Source organism: Camelus dromedarius, chromosome 1, assembly GCF_036321535.1.
Source record: "Camelus dromedarius isolate mCamDro1 chromosome 1, mCamDro1.pat, whole genome shotgun sequence".
In the NCBI taxonomy this organism is placed as follows: Eukaryota; Metazoa; Chordata; class Mammalia; order Artiodactyla; family Camelidae; genus Camelus; species Camelus dromedarius.
This window is the reverse complement of record NC_087436.1, coordinates 72,136,923-72,154,363: the sequence shown is the minus strand read 5'-3', so window position 1 is coordinate 72,154,363 and position 17,441 is coordinate 72,136,923. Positions and strand designations below refer to the sequence as shown.

Sequence of the window (17,441 nt, the reverse complement as noted above, 5' to 3'; positions counted from 1 at the left end):
TCTTTTCCCCTTTGGTAACCATAAGTTTGTTTTTTGTCTGTGTCTATCTTTTTTTAGAGTCCACATATAAGTGATATCATGTGATATTTGTCTTTCTCTGTCTGACTCACTTCACTGCATGTAATAATCTCTTGGTCCATCTATGTTGCTGCAAATGGCATTATTTTATTCTTTTTAATGGATGAATAATATTCCATTGTATAAATACACCACAACTTCTTAATCACATTTTTTTTTAAATTTCTGGTCTGATAGTCCCAACTTTCCTACCATATCTGACTCTGGTTCTCATGCTTGTGCAGTCTCTTCAAACTGCCTTGTAGTTTTATTTCTTGATAACAGGACGTGTTTTACCGATGAAAAAGAACTGAGGTAACTGACCTTCAGCAAAGTGGGGGTGAGGCGTCGGGGGAGGAGGAGTATTTTTAGTCTAAGATTAGGTCTCCGTCTCTCAGCGAGCCTGTGAATCTCCACTGTGAACTTCACAAATGCTTCTCAGTTTTCCCTCCCCTGCAGGGGGAGAAAGTTGTGATCTCTGTATTTGCCTGTGGGTCTCCCCAGTTTGGGAGCGAAGTGGTTGGCCTTGTGACCTCATGTCTTTTACAGATCTAAGAAGAGCTGTTGCATTTTCAGTCTGTTCAGCATTTTACTTGTTAGGACAGAGTGGTGACTTCCAAGCTCCTGACACACTAGCCCAGAAGCCGGAAGTCTCTACTTCATTCTTTAGATTTGTGAGTGAGGCAGTGAAGAGAAAGATGCTGTAGAAATTAAAACACTCTTCCCTTTGTCTATTGCCCTTAATAGCTACAGTATTTGAAAGCATCATTTAATTCAAAGCCTTTTTAAATTGTATACAACACCCTAAGAAGTTTATTCACATCTTGACACCAAGATCATGAAGACCTTATGTGTGTATGTGTGTTTATTCACATTTATATATGTATACAGGTGTGCTTGTGTATATGTTGGAAGGAGGGGCAAAACAGGCAAAACAGATTTTTCTACAGTTAGTTTCCTTGTTCAGACCTTTGCTTGAAGGAACATGTTGAGAGTTTGGAACCTTTGCCTGTAGGATAGAAAATGACAGATTAGGGGAATGGAATGTCACATTTCAAGACATGTCAGAGGAAAAAGGATTTAGAACATCGAGTTTCTTTGACCTCTTCCCTCTTTCCTTTCAACCATGCCTTTCTGACATTCCTCTGCTCACTGACAGGCATCTCACACAGTGCAAGACCAAAAGAAAACACCCCGCCTTCTCCGGAAGCTACAGGTCTGCTAAGCCGTGCAGGGGCAGAGGTGTAGTTATCTGTCAGTGGTCCATCGTGAAGGCTGAGCGCAACTACAATGTTAAAGACAAGGTTGACTAGAGAAATGTCTTCATCTCTGCAGCAATTACATAATATTAATTGTAGCCACCATCTGAGACATGAGGGAAGGGGGCAGGGCACAACCATTAAAAAAATGACACAGCAATTAGCACAGTAGTGGAAGATTCAACTCCCAGAAGACCTTGAGCTTCATTATACACTCATTGTAATACAACAGCATGCTAAGTGGCACTCCCACAATTGCCATGACAGTTTCAAGGCTGACCATAAAAGGTCCAAAAGTGGGTGGTGGCCCTATTCCTGGGAGTCCCAGCCCCTTCTCCAAAGTAGTTGGAATACTCCTCCCACTTGTTAACATGTGAAGTTACTGAGCCCATAAACACTAACAACCCTTGCACCTCAGGGCTACTCTTTCTTCTAAGATGGCTTTCATTCTGCTTATGGAATTTGCATCTCCTAGGCTCTTCTATCACACTCTCTTGCCTTCTGAGATGGTCCACACTCTGCCTATGGAGTGTGCATCTCTCTGAATGAATCTAGTTTTACTCTACTATGGCTCACTCTTGAATTCTTTCCTGAGTGAAGCCAAGGACCCTCACTTGGAGAGACACATCCCAGGGACTCACTTGCACCCTGGGACAGAGACCTGGGGCATGATCATCCTCTCACGCTCCATTTTCCTGTATTATAACGACTAGCCACTATTGGTTGGACAGTATCCTATGTTCTCACTAATCCATGAGATAGTCCTACACAGTGTTAGCTCCAGTTTATAGACAAGGAAACTGAGGCTTCTGCATTCTCCTTGACTGTCTCCAATCCAGCTCCCTTTGATTTTTCTCAATCTTTTCATGTTGCCTGCTGTCCCCTGCCCCAGATCTTTTGCACATGCTGTTCCTTCTGACTATAATGCTCTTCCCCCAATCCCCTTTAAATTATAACACAGTTTAGAACTTATCTAAGTGTGTAATTATATATTCATTGGTGTCATTTTTAAATAATGTCTGTCTTCCACTTGATACTCTGAGCAAGGATTACAGATGCCTTTGCTCACCACCATATCATCAGAAATGACTGAAATATCAGGGACATTGTAGGGACTCAGTAATATAAATTACAGTAATTAATTTGCCCAAATTGGCAGAGCTGAGAGTCAAACCTAGTTCTTTCTGCCTGTGTGTGCTGCCTCCAACAAATCCATGACATTTTGGGAAAAGAAATCAATTTTAAATTAATAACCTAAAAAGAGATGCCAAGGAAATGGAGTCTGGCAAACAACAAAATAAGAACAATTGCAAAACTGTATGACAATGCAAAGTTTATCAACTTTTGAATTCGTGGAGGCACCCTGTCCTGTCTACCTGTCTTCTCTTGTAGTTGTCTCTCCATCCACCTCTCTAGGCATCAGTGGCTTTGGTTTGCACCACTCTTTCTCCTCTTCCCCTGTCCCAGGCTTCCCCTGTCCCTCCCCCTCTACTGCCCTCCTTGCTTACTCCTGCAGATAGAAAACTAAGAGCCCCTGACTAAACAGGCACTTGGAAAACATCTAAGAAACTAATTCTATATCATCTCTCAGAAGAAAAATAAAAAGTAAATATCATTTATTAAGTGCCTTCTTTCTGCCAAGTGTTTTTCAAATGCTAATCCGTTTACAACAATGCATAGGATATTATTCACATTTTGTAGATGAAGGAGACTCGGACAGGTTAAGAAACTAAATCTCAAGATTTAATTATAGTTTTTTCTTTTCCCTTTGAAGACTTTTTCTGAGCAATGTCATCCACATGCGTATTTAACACACCAGCTGAATGCTGACTAGTCCCATATCTAATACTCAGCAAGGCGGAGCTCCTGACTGCTGGCCGGGGTGAGCGGTGGGCAAGGCGACCTCAACACACAGAGCCTCCCCCTTCCCAGAGCCAGACTGCCAGGGGCACTGTGGATGTCTGCTTGGAAGGTGTCAGGTTGAGGGGCAGCGCCAGTTCCTCTCTGTCACGGCTCAGTTTGCAAAAGGCACTGACATGTAATTTTTTTCTGTTGTAAACTTTCCATTTAGTTTGCTTCTGAGGATTAAATCTAAGTCATCAAAAAGCAATGAAAATTAAAAAAAAAGTTCCACCTGTCTGTTTGTTTCCAGTCAGCAGTTCTCTTTTTTTCCCCTATTTCTGGACCTCCCTTTACACTTTACAAAACCAAAGAACTTTTGCTTGTGTAGATTATATTTATCAATGTTGACCATGTTAGAAATTAAAACTGAGAAAAAATTTGGATTTACCTATTTATTTAAAAAATAAACTCATTACATATAAATTATATAACATATTTTATGAAAAAGAACCATATTTTCCAAAACAAAAACAGCTAGAGAAGAGAGTGCCATTGTTTGATAATTTGCAAATGTCTCTGATGTCTAGCTCAGTGGAAATCATCTGGATTCTCATCTCTGTTTCTGCATTCAAACTGTTATAATTGTGACATGTATATATTTCAAATATATATAGTTTTATATATATATATACATACACATATATACATATATACACACAGTTGGAATGAGGAGTATCTTAACAGCTTCTCCTTTTTAGAATGTTTAGGTAATTGCGGGTAATCTTTTTTGATAATACACCAAAGTTCAACAAGTAGTAATTCCTTAAAAGTTAGTTGCAATGTGGAATCTAAAATTATATCAATGAACTTTTTATATTTTGATACAATAAAATCCTCGGGTCTGTTTTGCACTTTGGATGGCTCTTTTACCCATGCAAGATTCTGTGACGTTATTGTACTGGTCATTTGGAAAATACTGGCTTACTGACTTACACAGATCTTCCAAATGTTAAAACACTTCTTTGTATAATATCAGAGAATCACATTTGTCAACATCACCACTGGTCTTATCAGAAGAGTGTTAAAGAATTGGGAAAATTCCTTCAAATAATCACAAAAATATACTCAAAAAAACCCCATAAAACATACTCAACCTCATTAACCATTAGGGTGATGCAAATTAAAGCCACAATGAAATACCACTATATATCTAATAGAATGGCTAAAATTAAAAAGACTAACCATACCAAGCATTGGTGAAGATGTGGAACAATTAGGATTCTCATGTGGACAGAATGGGGAGCAGGATTACAAATGACATGAGCATGCTTCTGCGGGTGATTGATAGACATGGTGGTTATCTTGAGTGTGATGATGGTTCCATGGTGGCACACATATGTCAAAACTTATTAAATTGTATGCTTTAATTTTGTACAGTTTATTATATATTAGCTATGCTCAGTAAGACTCAATACTTGATAAAAAAAAATCCAATTGTCTAAACTGAGAGTTAAAGAAATGTACTCAGAGTATTCCCTTCCCTTAACTTTCCCATTGCGTATTGGCAATAATATAAATTTCACCTGTGAAATCTAGTTGTGAAATTGTCTCCATTTTCACCATCATCACCTGCAAAGATAGGCAGGAAATGTCTGATGCGTGGTAGAAGCTTAATAAACATTTGCTAAGTAAGAGAATAAATCTTCATCAGAACCTGCAGCAATTCCAAGTACTAGCTAAGTAATATCACTGTAGTTACTACATAGGTGCAGTTTTGAGACAAGCAAATTGTCTATACGCAGTAAGGAGCAGATCAGTACCTGCCTGTGAGTAGGAGCGAGGGACTACAAGGGGAAGGAGGGAAAATATGGGGATGCTGGAAATATTCTGTATCTTGATTGCTGTGGTGGTTATAGGGTGTGTATATTTATTAAAACTCAAAACTGTACACTTAAAATGGGTGCATTGTATTATGTATAAACTTTATCTCGATAAAATTTAAACAGAAAAACTAGATCATTATGTGGGAAAAATTTGGGAACTACTCCTCTAGAGTCCTGGGATTGTTGGACCAACAGAAAGTAAAGCAGCAAAACTGCAGAATATTGGCCATCAAAAGCAAAGAATGACTATCTGTGGAAATTAGAAAAAATATATAGCCTAAATGAAAGTGGTTCAGATAGACTGACATTGATCCCAGATAAGCATTTATTCTAACTAATGAGCAGACACTACCCAGAAGATATGTGATTCCATTACTTAAGTGTTTAACCTAGTTCTGCCAGTATGCTGTGATCTATGTGATGTCACAAGAATTTACCCCCGGAAGTCACAAAGAGGATATACTCCAGGAGCTGCATTTTGTAACCAACACAGACTCAGCTATATCTTGTTTTCTGAAATTATACAAACATCAGTGTTTAGAATATATGACCCAGATGTAGCTGGAGTTGTTAAAGGTGGGACAGAAAGCAATCATGAATTCTTCTAAGAAAAACAATAGTTAATTTATAACATTTTAAGTCTGCCATTATGTATGACATGTTTTAAATGAAAAACTTAAAAAAAAAGTACACACACATTTTGTTACCTCCAGTATGACTGCTAAGCCAACTATGTGCTATGAGCAACAGGATGGTTTGAATGTATGTGAGGTGATGGAGCTCTCAGTATGTGGTCCTTTAGGAACAGGGCAAGTAGTACAGGAACAGAACATACCACATACAGTCTGCATTACCAAGGATTCTGTTGTTCAGCATCCATATGTCCACGATTTCCCAGCAAATTCTTAATTTCATGTATTCTATCTGGGAATCAAACCAAATAGTCCAGGTTTATGGTCACCACTACAATACATCCTTAAAGAATGTCCATGTTACAACCTGACCTTTAGTACCATTCAACTGCTAACTTGACCTTAATTGCTTATAAGCTCTTCTCACATGGAATTAAATTTTTCATGCATTATTATTATTGTTACTATTATTTTATTAATTCTTTTCTGAAACTTGAAGAGATGTCCTATAGGGTATTAAGAAGTGCGTGTGTCGGGGAGAAGGAATGGAGAAACAGAATGGAATACAGATCAAATTGGCTAAATGTCATATTTAGAAAAACAACAATCATTGTCATATTCCATCGAATTTCTTTATGTTTTGCACACAGTTGTCAGTTTTCAAGGGTAGTACCATTTAGGCTGAGAGAATGACTACTGCTCATTTCATTTATTAGAAAATGATTCTCTATTCATTTAAAGGGTACATTTGTTTACAAAAACAATTGCGCCTCCCACCTCTTAAAATCTATCAAAACACCATTATGCCCTGTGTTTCTTTCTGTCACTGAATTTGGAAAGTATGTGTGTTTTGAAATCTCTTCCCTCCTTTGGCAGAGAAGACTGAAGGGAGTCCATCTTGATGTGGTAGGTTTTTAGTTCCTTAAGTGCAGAGATTGTCTTATTTGTCTTTGTATGATCATCTCTACCCCTGCCTGGCTCAAAGTAATTTTTCTTTTTTCTTGTCCGTTTTTCCAAAAGAAAGGCAGACGGCCACATATAGTGCCTCATTCGGATGTGTCTGGAGTCTTGAAAGCATGACTGCCTCACATTCTCGGACAAATGGACCTTGAGAGCTGGTTGGGTGGTTTGAGTAGGGAGCACAGCTGCTCATATACCCTGACCAAAGATGGGTCCTCCCGTGTCAGGGAAGGTCATCCTCTTTGACCTAGGGGAGCACACAGCTTCAGGAGGGACATGCATGGAGGACAGAGGGAGGAAGGGGACAACGCCTAGCCAGTGGGGTGACGGATACCCCAGCCAGACTGCTCTCACATCCTAGTAATTTTTCAGTGTCTGACTAAGCTGAATGCTTTCCCCTGGCCATTACACTATTGAAAATCAGTCCATATTGAAGATAAGAAATTGTCTCTCAGAGAAAAATCAAATGCATTAGAAATAGAAATTATTTTATCACTTTTAAATTAACAGAATTTTTTCATTGTTCAAGTTGTAAAAACAGTTTTGTGTTCCATTCATCCCAGTCATTAGGACAAACCACAGCCTGATTCAAAAGTCAACTTAAGTACAAAATACGCAATAATTGCAGAAGGGTGAGGCTTTTAAAAAATTCAACAACAGTATAAAAGGTTTAAATGACCTGTGCGTCATAACAGCGTTGCTTTAATTAAATTTTTAGGGGAACTTTAGAAGGGAATTTTTCTTCCTTTATCTTCTTTTTCTCAACAACGACAACAACAAAATTTTTTTCAGTCAAAGTTCTAAACTCCTTACTTTCATAAAAGGACAATTAAATGTTTCTCAGTTTAAACAGGAAATGATGGTTTATTCTTTAAGTTCAAGAAAAATGTTGGGATTTTTCCCAGAGAATTAATATTATTGTCAGCATTTATTAAGGGCTCTATGGCAAAATTCCCAAATGTAAAATATAGTTATTTTAAGTTTTATACATTGGAAAAGCAAGTTATCATGCTGCAATCTTGTGAACGTGTGGCTTCCTTGTTGAGGCAGTTCCTAGCTAGGTTCTTGCTGGGAGTCCCCTCGCTGTGCAGCCACATGGCTTCCTTTCTTGCATCATTGTGTAGCCTATGCTTCCAGTGCAGCCTCAGACACCTGATAAGCTAGAAGGCTCTGAAATAAGCTGAGATGAGTGGCCCATGGCAACTGGGTCATGCAGTGGCAGAATCAGGCAATTTCATGCTCTTTTTGTATTTCCTTCAAGTTGCAATCATCTCTAAATATTTTTGAAGAGTGATTTAGCAGGATATAAAATGACCCAATCTAATGATACCCACATCTCTTTTTTTCCTCCTTCTTTCTGTTCTGTTTCTATCCCTGCAGCAGGATTGTGTGAGAAACACACTGTGATCTAAGTATTTCTCTCACTTTCCAGTTAACAGTATGTTAGTGTGTATGTATGTGCATGTGTGTATGTGCATGAGAAAAACACACCAGATGGATCTGTTAGCCTGTGCTCAAAAACTCCACCCCAAAACTTAGTGGCTTTAACACAACAGCCATCGACGCAGCTCACAGTTCTGTGGGTTGGCACTTTGGGCTGAGCTCGGCTTGGCAGTTCTGCTGCTCCCACCTGGACTCCTTTCTGGGTCCTCAGTCAGCCACAGTTTAGCGTATCAGCTATCAGCTGGGATATTGAAGCAGCTGAGCCAAGCGTGTCTCGTCATCCTACAGGCTGGCCCAGGCTTGTTCATATGTTGTGCAGGGCCCAAAAGCAACATGAGTGTAAGTCCTAGAGCACAAGTTTTCAAACGTCTGTTTATGACATTGGGTACCAACCCACTGACCAGAGCAAGTTGTATGGCCAAGCCCAAAACCAGTGTAGGAAAGTCCTTCCAAGGGATAGAGAGAGACAGGAACAAATCAGAGCTATTACTCACTTCAATGCCTTAAAAGAGGGCATCAAATGAGAAAAATATCTACTGTTGGGATCCTTTATCTCCAGGACCAGAAGTCATCAGTAGCTGATATGGATTAGCCTGCTGGTCTAGCAGAATGGCCAGTGGCAATGGTAAATGGCAAATTCACTAAATAGAAACTAAATCCTTAATATTCCATAGTGAGCAGCTATTTATGTATCACAAGGCCAGAATAACCCAGAAAATGTTAGAGAAAAATGATGATTGAGTTATTCTGCCAGATACTAAGCTGTACTATAAAGCTCTTATATTATTATATTATTATTATTGTTGTTGTTGTTGTTATTATTATTATATTATTATTATTATCATTATTATTATATTATTATGGAACCAATGCCAGTGTACCTACATAGGTCAATGGGGCAAAATATAAATTCTAGACTCATGTTCAAAAATATATATGCCCTTAGTACTAGATAAAAGTGTCACTTCAAGTCAGGGAAAAGTATGGTTTATATTTATTTACTCAACACATATTTAGTAAGCCACCATCATTTGCTTATGAACTGATGTTTTTTAAGCCTCTGACATGGGCCTGTCAGTGTTCCAGGCACTGAGGACAGAGCCGTAAGCCTAGTGGTCACGCTTTCTGTTCTCTTAGAGCTTATGTTTTAATAAGAGGAGATGTAACATAAACAGATCACCCAAAATAATAAATATACTGTCAATAATAAACAAAACAATAAAACGCATTCAGATAATGATAATTATTAATTATCATTAATGCAATAAAATTACTAATTAAATAAAACATGGGACTGTGATAGCAAAAGACTGGGAGACTTATTTAAATAGAACGGTCATGGGAGGCCTCTCTGAGGAGGTAACATTTGAGGAAAAAAAAACAGAAAAATGAAAAGAAAGCAGCTGTGACAAGAGCTGAGCTTTCTTGGCAGAAACAATACCAAGTGCAAAGGCAAGGAGGGAGGAACCAGGTTGGTCTGTTCCAGGAACAAAACTCAAAGCCAGGCAGCAAGTAGAGAGTCAGTCCTCCACAAACTGAGAATTGGAAAGGTCACAGAGATAGGAAGAGCAAGGTCACGTGGGCCTCAGGGGCCATGGGAAGGAGCTCAGGTTTAGATTTCATCGTAAATGCAGAGGAGGACTAGCAGGAAGGTTTTTGGCAAAGGACGTCAGAGGTGGGACTGTGATCTGATTTTTGTTTATAGCAGATGAGACTGGCTACAGGTGGAGAGTGGACTATAGTGGGACAAGAGTGGAGGCAGAGACCAGTTAGGGGGCCATTTGTAGCATCTGCACAAGAAGTGATGCGGGTCCAATCTAGGGGACAGTGGAGATGCAGAGACTAAATAAACAAACTAGAAGAAGAAAAAGAAAAAAATATATATATATATACTTTAAGGATGGGAAAACTTTTTAACATTGGGGTGTAAGTGATAAAGAAAATAGTAATGGATTGACTATTTAAATTTTTTAACTTTTGTAGGTCAAAAGTCTATCATAAATAAAATTAAAAGGCAAACAATACTGGGAAATACAGTCACAGCATATATGACAAAATGTTGATGTGATAAATATATAAAGAGATTTTATAAACCAATACAGAAAAGATGAACAAAGAGTACATAAACAAAAAGCAAAAATATAGGATCAAATCAAAGAGTTCAGTGGGGAGGGTATAGCTCAGTGGTAAAGTACATGCTTAGCATGCATGAGGTCCTGGGTTCAATTCCCAATACCTCAGTTAAAAATAAATAAATAAAAGTAAACCTTATCCCCAACCCAAAAAAAAGACAATGTAAATACATACATACATACATACATACATACATACATACATAAATAAATAAATAAATAAATAAAAATAAAATCTTAGAGGTAATGAATAATATACATATTTATAGAATATTATTTTTTTATCCCTCAGATTAGTAAATATTTAAAAGAAGAAAAATAATTCAGGAGTTACTCCAGGAGTATAAAATTGACACTTTTTTTTGAGAGAAATTCTTTAAAAAATATACATTCATTTAACCTGGCAAGTTCACTTGTTGAAAAGTGTCTAAAAGGCATAATTGCGGTTGTGTGCAATTACATATAAACTTTCACTGCAGCATTGTTTATAGTAATACAATTTTCAGATTAAGGAACATTAAATAAATAATGGTATAATCCATATGGTATAATACAGTACAGCTAATTAAGATCACATTGCAAAAAAGAAAAAAACACTGACTGGACATGTGGTAAATTGTTCATAATATGTTTTATGTGATGAAAGCAGGTTGTAAAACAATAAGCCAAATATAATAGCATTTTGGTAAATATCCATAGAGAAACCATGTCAATAAAGACTTTTACCAAATTGTTCTTGATAACTATATTTGAGAGACGGAGTTGTAGATGATTTTATTCATCTCCATGTCTATGTTTTTCAAATTTTCCACATTGCATATGTGTAATTATGTGTTTTTACATTACAAAATAAAAATTACAAATTTACAAAAGGTTAAATACTCCAAAGCAAAAGGAATTACTGAAACTAACCAAAGGAAACCAGTTGGAAGCTAATAATCAAAATAAAGACTTCAAGGATGCTTGCAGATTAAAAAGGCAAAACAAAGTTGCCCAGATACTGAGAATAAACAATGCAGACAATGGGGGTGGAGCATGGATTTGAACAAAGACATTCTGGAGCCTAGGAGATGTAGACTCTGCAGGTCCTGTTAGTCATCATTCAAGGGTCAGTCTGAACCAGCGGTTGCACTCTAGGGGGCTGGGGGGCCAACATGGCAATCAAATTACTACCCACAGGTAATATCAAGTCATACTGTCCTCATACATGGTGGTGTAGAATCTCTGGGGTCCAATAAGCCCATTTTCCTGATTTTGTTCAGGTTATTAAAATAGCCCCCCAAAAGACAAATCTGATCATTCCTGGTCTTCACACACACACCACAAGTTAACTAGATAAACCATCTGACCTTTCAAACATACAGAATCCTTAAAGTACTATATCAAACAGGTAACCTGCACATCTAGAGTGATGGTCAGTCTGTTAATTTGACATTTGAACACGAAGGACACCAGAAATTAACTCTGCTTACAGAACTCATTGTAGGAATTAAATTTAATTCCTTTTGATGGCTCTGAGGCTTTTATTGTAAAAATAACCTTTTTAAAAATTATCATGTTTACTTTACATAGGAAACAGGTAAAGTACCACTGATACCAAAAGGTGCATGTGTGTGTGTGTGTGTGTGTGTGTGTAAATAAAAGCACTGCTTCCACAGCATGTGTCATCTGAGTGTCTCTGAGTCTCTGGTTCCTTCTTTGGGGATTGATTTTATTAATTTTAAATAAAAACAAAAAGCTTTGGCCTTTGGTAGTTTTCAAAGAGGTAGCTCTTTTCTTTTTTTAAATTGTCAGTTCTTTTATCCATTCCTTTTTTTAATTGAATTATAACTGATTTACAATGTTGTGTTAATTTCTGGCGTGTATCATAGTGATTCAGGTATACATACATATAATTCCTTTTCATATTCATAATAGGCTATTACAAGGTATTGGATATAGTTCCCTGTGCTTTCTTTTTAATTGAGGTTTAAGAGACACATTACATCAGTTTCAGGTGCCTGACATAATGATTCAATACTTGCATGTATTGCAAAATGATCACCATAAAGTCTAGTTAACTGGACTTTTTAAAATTGGAGGCATTGAGGACAAGCAAAATCCCCACATCCAGTTCAGTATGTAGTGACTAAATTACTATTCATTTCTCTTGTATACTTTTGTTACAATAGATTTCAAATTTTGAGGTCTACTAGATTCTTCGGTGGCACTTGTGAAAAAGAAAAAAAAAAAAATGCCCACCCCTTATCCCAAACCTACTAAATCGGAGTCTCATAGGCGGCCGGGCCCGTGGGTATGTGAGTTTAACACCACGCGCAGGTGGCTCAGGGGCGCTCCAAGGTGTGGGGACCACTGCTGTGGGGGGAAAGGTACCAGTAGGGAAAGGAGGTGGCAAAAGAACAAGAGGGAAACAATTAAGAAATTTCTAATTAAAAGACAAAATGTTAATAAGAAAGATGTGAATAATGGCACTCAGTCCTGGTTGGTGTCATTTCTTACAGGCTATTCTCCCAAGTCGGGAGAGACCGGAGAGGAGCGATTAGAATCCGTCCAATTCAGTGGGTAAAGCGTTAACCAGAATGTCAGTTCACTTGTCCTCAAGACGTGTGACAGAGAGCAAAGGAGTGTTCCTATCAGCTGCTCCTAGGAAAGAAAGTAAACACTCCCAACATGCACTGAGGCTCAGGGAGTGGCTCAGGTTTCTAACACTTCCCTGCTGTGGCGAAAAGGAGTAATAATTAACAGCTTCTTGGGCTCGATGATCATCCGTCGGAGGGGCATTGCCAGGCGCAGAGCCGAGCCGCTCCGGCTCCGTGTGCCTCCCCTCCTCCCGCGTTTGGCTCCCACCTCCACCGGCACCTCCACCTCCACCTCCCGGACAGGTGAGCGAGCACCGACTCTCCGACGCTGCTCAGAGTTGGCGACTGAGCAAGGGGAACAAACTCTCCGGAGCAGGTTCAGCGCAGTAACTACGGTTAAAATTCCCCTCCTGTTCGCAGTGTGAGTAACAGGTGAAAAATGGGGTAGGGAAAAGAACCCCTCTAATCTACTCCCCGAGGTCAAGTTAAGGGCAGATTATTAGAAAGCAGAAGCCACAGGCAGCCAGACTTGAAGGCGTGCATGTATCAGAGCAGACCGAAACCCGGACACACTTTTCCTTTTGATCTTTCTTATACCTTTTCCGGATCAAGGTAAGCATGTGGGGAGAGGGGAGGGGAAAGAAAGAAGGGCCTGGAGGTAAGTGTGGCCGCCAGCCCCTCCTCCCTTTTCTAACAGGGGTAGCTAGAGCTCAGTAAAGTCTCTACCTGGAATTGTGCTTACAGAGTAACCTCAAGACACTAGACTCCTGAATGACGTCCCCACCTTTTTGAGTATCCTTATGGTTAGAGTGTTGTATTCAATCAGCAGACTTGAAAGGTCTTTTTAATTGAGGGTTCAGCTACACTTTTATTATTTTCCACAAATCAACAGAGACTTCCCTGCACCCCACCCCTACATCCACACAAAATTTGGAAAGGATTTCTGATAAGACTGCACCAAACAATGAAAAAATAGTCATAATTAAATGGGAGTCCATGAGTTAAGGATATAAATTCTGAAGCAGGAGAACCACAGGTTCAAATCCTGCCTTTGCCACTTCCTTGTTTGTCCCTCAGCAAGTTACTTAATCTAGCCAAACCTCAGTTTGTCATCTATAAAATAAGTATCATAGCAGGATTGGCCAATAGGGTTTTGATGAGAATTAAACACTTCTACAAATAGTGCCTCAAATCAGCATTAAGAAATTTGCAGCTCGCCAAAGGGTCTGTGTCAGGGACAGTGAGCTGAGCTGGTGAGACCAGACCAGACTGTATAGGGGAACTGGAGATGGATTGGTTTCCAGATAGTGGGTCCAGGACACGTGAGCAAATGGCAAATGGACAAAACATTACCTCTGAGTAGCAATGAAATTATCTGGCTTCTGGCCACTTTTCAAACATAGTATGTGGTGGCATAAATTCAAACTTATTTTTTACTCATTCATTTTTACTTTGGAAAAGTCACATTTATGTGAATCTGTTCTTTCTGAAAAGAAACTAATTTTATAATTGCAGAGAAACCCATCAATTTTGGGTTTTATAAGAGAGATTGCCCTTGAATAACTTTGATAAAATTAGATTGTTTAGTCTATGTCCTTATACTATAACACATATTTTACTGTTTGTATTAAAGTCATATAGACTTTTATTTGTGTTTATGAACAAGAAACATAAAAGAATGATACCTGTGTTTCATTGGTCTTTATCTCTTAAATTACAGGGAAGTGAACTTACTTTATGAAAGTTCATTTAAAGGACACTTTTGTTAGTGTTGCTGATAGTTTAATTAATGTGGATAACTTGGAGAAAGGGATAAACTTAGTAAGTGTGACTAGCAAAGTATTTCCATCGATGATATTTTATCTTTTTATTTTAGATAAAACCTTAAATGGTTTGCAGTTGATCCTAGTTTAATATTATCATTGTTTCTGTTTTCAAATTACAGAGTCAAAATTCCCCAATTTATGGACTTTGTTATTTGGATATTTTTTAGAGCTGGAAGGAACTGGTTTTTTTCTTCCAGTTTCATCAAGATATAATTGACATAGGACACTGTATAAGTTTAAGCTGTCTAGCATAATAATTTGACTTACATGCATTATGAAATTATTATCACAATATCTTTAGCGAACATCCATCATCTCATATAGATACAAAATTAAAGAAATAGAAAAAATTTTCCTTGTCAGGCGAACTCTTAGAATTTGCTGTCTTAACAACTTTCATATGTAACATACAGCAGTGTTACTTACATTTATCATTTTGTACATTGCATCCCTAGTACTTGCTTATCTTATAACTAGAAGTCTTACCTTTTGATTACCTTCATCCAATTCCCCATTCTCCCATCTTTATAATTGGATATTGACTGGAGAATTGTAGGTAGGATTCTACAGCCAACCAAACTGAACTTTACTATGTTACTGTCCTCTGGGGTTTGATTGTGTTTAGTGTAGTTTAGCTAGAAACTTATAAAATAACCCAGCCCATTTAGAATAAATTATAGAACCAGTTCACTAAACACTTTTCAAAGAGGAAATATACCTTTATGCTGAATAAATATTTTTAGAACTTAAACCAAGTTTTTTGATTTTATATTTCTCAATAGGTATATGTTTAAACAACAAACAGTAGCCCCAACTGAGATAAATCTATTAACCATATTTGAGATTAATTTGAGATTAACCTATTTGTTAATCTCACATAACCAGGTATTAGTCTTCCTAAAGTCCATTTTAGAATACAAATGTTTTTCTACCATTTCTAATGCTTACAACATTTTGTGATACACTATTAAATGTTTGGGTCAACTGAGAGAGAGAGAAATAATCAGCAATGATTAAGAAAAAATTAGCTTCTTCAATTATATTTGAAATAGTATAACATAAACGTCATATGTCTTTTTAACATGCAATTCAAGGTTTCAAACATGATACTTGTTTTAACTTCCTAAAATAAGAAGCATCCTATACTTTTCACTGAAATAGAAATCTAGTGATAAGAGTCAATATACTTGGACAGACTTTTGGTTACAGTGCAGACAGGGAATTTAGCATTGTTAGAGATAACATGGGCTTCATATAAAAGTTTAGATTTTTAAAAATAGTCAAATAAAGTTCAATGGAAAGTACAACCTCTGAGAAAACTTCTTTTGAATATTCTCTTTGCACTAAAGTCTAGTGTTAGAGAGGCTTAGGTTCTGTTGTCAAAATCAGTCTTTTAAAGCTATCAAATGTAGTGATTTCATCATTTCATAACATCATCTCAGGTACCAAAAGAACCAATGCCACTGCCGTCAGTAGTTGAACATGAAGATGTCTCTCTGTTAAGAGATGATGGGGTTGTCTTGTAGCTGAGATAGCTGAAGGGCAACTTTTCCATCATCATCCCAGAGTCTAGTAGATGGAACTCAACAGGAGGAGGGGCTGATTCTTTCGCAGCCAACAGATGAACAGGAAAAATGAGCCATGGTCCCTGTGAAATCAACCTTAGAATTTTGTCTTGGAAACCCAGGGGAGCAGAGAATCCTCGAGCTGTCCCACAGCAGCACTTCCAGAAGATGCCGTTGGCAGACCAAGCAGCTCCCTCCCAGACTGAGTGGTGGCCAAGATGCCTCGGGTCCTGAAGTGACTTAAAACTAACTTGCTTTCCTACTGCTTCTGCATTTCTCACCTCCCTGAGGGCACTCTGGGGAGAATAAAGCACATGGCACTAACGCCATGTAAATATGAATAGAACATTAAAGGTTTGACATTGCAAATTAGATCCCAGTGGGACTGACACAGAAGTCTGGTTGTTTGATCCACATCCGCATCCTGTTTAGTCCTGTCTTAAATACAAGCACTGTAATACATTTGTATTTGTATCTCAAAACAAACATTTCCTAACTGCAATCAACATCACTTAATAAAGTGATCATTTTTGTACTCCAACTCTCAACTTTAACCATCTCTGCAAATGAGGCACATTCTTTAGAAAAAATATGGAGCCAAGTGCTTCCCAGAAACCATATTCTTCTTGATTCTTTTCCTGTTTTCTAGGAATGGGATAATGGTTAGAATTATAGATGTTTTGTCTCATTTCCTTGAAATGATATAATTGTATATAACTGTTCTCTACTCCAAGGTTCTGGGCCAGAGCTTACAGAAAGCAGCTTTGTTTTAGAGCTAAATACATAACTTTCTATTGCTTCTTCTGGTCAAAATAATAAGTTTTTTAAAACCTCCATGTGTACAGCCTTTAATATAATCTTACTTCATAATTGAAATACATACTTGCTAATCTAATATAATACTCTCTGCTCTTTTTTTTTTAGTAACTTTTATGGTGTGTGTTATGTAAGATATGTTCCCTGTATATGATTTAGAAAGTACATATGAAATCAAAAGGAAATGATTATCACTTATAATTTCATAGCTCTCAGTTTTACCTTTAACATTTTTGTACATCTCTCCCTATATTGAATATACAGATAGTCATTATTTTATGTAAGTTTTATCTATATACCTGCATACATGTATCCATTTTAGGAGATATACAAATAAAACAAGCAATCATCCTGTTCTAAAGGAAATTAAGTAAAAGTAAGTAAAATAAAACATAATTAGGGAAAGAAAGCTGCAGGTAATTAGAAAGGGGCAGATATTTTGCTGTG

The 17,441-nt window shown here is 37.6% G+C and overlaps 1 protein-coding gene across 3 annotated transcripts in view; it reads left to right on the top strand.

Moving 5' to 3' along the window:
• Positions 1–12,934: 12,934 nt before the first annotated feature.
• The window catches only part of RASSF6 (Ras association domain family member 6), a 48,226-nt gene continuing 43,719 nt past the window's right edge, over positions 12,935–17,441 (top strand). For 2 of the 3 annotated variants that reach the window (XM_031470532.2, XM_010982806.3), the window contains exon 1: positions 12,935–13,208. The gene's annotated coding sequence lies outside the window, so the exon portion shown is untranslated. The remainder of the gene's footprint in view (positions 13,209–17,441) is intronic. The other variant, XM_010982813.3, reaches the window with a different exon arrangement.